This window comes from Argiope bruennichi, chromosome 1, assembly GCF_947563725.1.
Source record: "Argiope bruennichi chromosome 1, qqArgBrue1.1, whole genome shotgun sequence".
Lineage (NCBI taxonomy): Eukaryota > Metazoa > Arthropoda > Arachnida > Araneae > Araneidae > Argiope > Argiope bruennichi.
The window spans coordinates 51,043,757-51,048,092 of NC_079151.1; positions in this window are offsets into that span (position 1 = coordinate 51,043,757).

The window sequence follows — 4,336 nt, forward strand, 5'->3', positions numbered from 1 at the left end:
GAGAATCATTCTTTAGAATTAGAATATTTAGAAAGATCTTTTGAAATTCAAATTATTATGCTCAGGATTTTACTATGTTTTAAAAATTCGCTTGCAGATCAGTCCATTTTTTTTTCAGTTAGTCGAATGATTCATTATTCAGCAGCTCTTCAAACTTTATATTTGGATATTTGGAAAACGTTAAAAAAAGATTTACGATTTTTTAAATTATTTTTAGATTTAATTTTTTTACATGTGGCAAATAAAAATAAAGGTTTTTGAAAAAGGAGCTCTGTAAAGTGTTTCGGTATTTTGGTTTGTTGTAATGTTTGTGAATTATAGATAGCTTATATAGATGTTAAATCAAAATCAATTAAAAATATCTGTGTTTGAAAATTCAGAGGAGATAGAGAGACTTTGGGACTTGAATTTCTTACTCACTCTCCTGAGATTAAGTGCTTTTGAATGTTAGAGAAATTTGGACATATTTATTGAAAATTATTTTTAGAAACATGTGGATAATCAAAACTTAAAAAAAAAAAAATACTACAGATACCATTTTTCACTAAATTTAAGGAACATTTGTACGATACTCAGCTTTCTTAGTGTATTTGCTATGAAATGCAGATTAAACTGATTCACTTTGAGCAAATACAAGAGCACAGAGCTTTCTTCTGTGCTGTTGCTACTTCACATGTATGAAAACAAACCTAGTTATGGAGAATGCTACCAGCTTAAAACCATTCCCATTACAATGGCTATAGATTGATGCTCTGCCTACTTGCATAGATATAGCATTTCAATCATAGATGTAATTATTTAATAAATTTAATTAATTAATTTTTTATTATATTATACATTACTAAATATACCTTTGGAATTTGTTTTATCTCATTTAATACGTATTGAGGCAAATTGAATGGTAAACACTGGTGTCAACAATAACCCTTTCGTTTGGAATCAAAAATGGTACTTTCAAAATAAAATAATGCTTTGACTTTGTATAACCAAAATAAAAGAATGGGACAAAAAATAAACCCTATTACCAGAATTTTTTTTATTTTGTTATACTACTGGGCAAGTAAAAATTTCTACAACTTGAAGCAGACGCATACTTTAGACAAAATGGTGGCTCCAAAAAAATACTAAAATAATATTTATCTGCTATGTGGCGCCATCTATTTACTTATTTTGTATTTAAACTTTATTAATGATAAAAGGAAAATGAATGTGTTGTGTTCGCGCTCTAAATTCTTAATAAGAATTTCGAAGCCAATTTTTCTTATGACAATTATTAGTCCTTTCAAGAAAATGCCATGTATTTATCTGCGAGTCACTCTCTAGACATTCATTGAAATGGTCTAAAATCGCAATATTTGAAGAAACATTTTTTTTTTTTTTTTTGCATTTTTTAGCATTATATTTATTGATCCAATCGATATAAAATATATATTCTAGACTTTTTCATCGTAGCTTCCATTTTTGAAGTATTTGTCTATTTATAATTATGAAATTAATTATTGGATCACAATTAGAGTGTTCATAAACCGTAAGACTAAAGGAACTAACAAAAAAAAAATTATATCTATTATTATGTAGACAATTTATGCATCTAAAATATTTCACAAATTTTGGTAATATAGACGATTTTAGACCATTTCATTGATCGTCTGCAAGAAGATCATCTAGGCTGTAATTCCTTAACATAGACGTCAATTGAAAATAATGGAATTCCATTCTTCGAAACTGAATCAGGTTTGGTCGAAAAAGAAAGGATCTTTTTTTTTTTTTTTTTTTTTTTTTTTTTTTTTTTTTTTGTTGTTGTTGTTGTTGTTGTTGTTGTTTTTGTTTAAAATATTATTTTACTAAGAATATTTTATTAAATATCATTAACAGTACTAGAATATATTAAAATTTATATTTCAACCTTTTAACGATACATTTAAGGAATCAAAAGAATATAAAATATTAATCATTGTGTCATTTAAAGGATTTTTCCAATTGAAGGAATAGGCATATTTCCAATTGCCTAGATATTAACTATTGTGTTGCAATTAATATATATTTCAAGTGTATTGTGAAACACTATATCTTACTTGTACTTTTTATATTATTCTCTTTTGTTATGTTTCCTCTTCAAATCTCTAATTGTGGCATAAACACTTACTACAGGAGTTTAGAGTTTAAAGTGTTGATGTTCTTTTTCGTTGGTCCGTGTTTAATATGGTCCTACTATTAAATGCTAAAAATTTCAAGATAAAATCTCTAATTGGTATATAGTTTTAATATAGATGCAAATACACATGCTCTACATAGAGGATAGATGGAAGTGCACTATGAGAAAGTTCATTGTCACTATCCAGTATGAGCTGTGATAAACTGTTTTGAGAGATAATGTAGTAAATTATGTTAACTGTAACCCAATAATTAAGGTATTTACCTCTTCTCATGGTGAGATTAAGTAAGCACTATAGGTACCTTTAACCAATGTAAGTTCCTCCACCACCCCTCGTATCCTCTTATTTGTCTTAAACATCTTATTTTTGTATAGGTTTTAATTTTGTCTCTCTATAAGCAGTTGATAAACCTCAAATGCTATGACAAACAAAACTTTTAATTGTAAGTCATTTTCAAGAATTTTGGTTTCAGTGTCTCATCCATAAAAAAAAATCGAATTTAACACTTTAAAGGGCCATTTTTTTCTAGTCATATTATGTTAAAATATTTTTAGGCTTGAAATTAGAATAAGAAAAGGGATTCATTTAGCTTATTGGATAAATTTAATTTGATTAATTAATTAATTTGGTTAATTAATAATTGAGTAACAAATCAAGACACATCATTTTGTCTGAGATAAAGAACTGAAGCCTCTAAGTTTCTGACTTACTAAAAAATTTGTCAGAACTTATGCCAACCTACGTAATTTCATATAAAGATTGATAAATTTGGTGGAAAGCATACTTCCTACGGCCCTAGAAAGGGTTAAAAGAAATTTTAAATATATTTATAAAGCATTTAGATGTGACAATCCCATAACTGTTAAATTGTAAATCAGTTGGCCAGTTACAAAAAAAATTGGTAAAATTTCACAGGAAAAATTTGCAAACATGATAAAGAGGATCCTAAAAATAATGTTCTGAAATCTAAACGACATTTGATTTTAATTTGAATAAATTTGAGGGCACGATCTTTTGACCCTAAATGAAATTATAGTGCAAATTTAGATTGTCATGAAAACAACCCAAAAATTTATCGGCATGTTTTACTCAGACTTAACCCCTATGAATTACGGCCTTGTCTCCTTAACCCCTATTAATCCAGCCTTGTCTCCTTAACCCCTATTAATCCAGCCTTGTCTTTTTATAGTATTCTGTGGATGCCTAATGTTAATGCAATAAATTAAAAAGAATAAATTAAAGATATAACTTCAAATGCATGATAAACCAAAAATGTATTGGACACAATTCTTTGAAAGAATGCGAGTTAAAATATGTATAATTGAATTAAATATGAAAACTAGATATGCTTACTTTTTTTTTTTTTTTCATTTTAATTTGCACTTTTTATGCATCTCCATCTACAGGTCTTCATAGCGAGGTCAAAGACGTTTCTTCTATGGACCAATCAATCTTTAGTTGTTATGAAGTAACCATTTATTCGTAAAGTGAAAAGATAGGGAATTTTCAGGAGAATGGAATAGATTATAGGATGATTATGCAACTAATGTCACCGAAATTCGGTAACTCTGTATTGAATAACTGCTGGTTATTCTTCAATGCAATTACAATCTCGGCTGTATTTTTTTTTTAATTTTCCTCTCTTTCTGGTAATATAAATAAAAAGAAAAATGGAAGTGACTTGTTGAAATAATGTATGATTCTTTCAGATAAGAATTTGTAATTTATTTACTTAATAGAAATATGGAAATAATAATGTGGAATAGATTACAGGATGATTATACAACTAATGCCATCAAAATTCGGTTACTCTGTATTGTGTAATTGTTGGCTGTTTTTCAATGCAATTTCTGTCTGAGTAGTATTTTTTTTTTTAAAATTTTTCCCTGCCCTTTTGGTAATATAAGTAAATAGAAAAATGGCTTGTTGAAATAACATATGATTCTTTCAGATAAGAATTTGTTATTTATTTAAAATATCAATATCATATTTGGTTTAGTATTAGTGGAACTCAGTTAAATGATTCTTTTAATCAATATATATTTTTATTATTTAATAAAAATCGATAATTTGTATTAATTAATATACATTAATTAAATTAATTCTTATTCATTACTTTAATGACGATCATATTAACAAACAAAAAAAAATCTGTACATATTTCTTTTCAAAAAATTTAC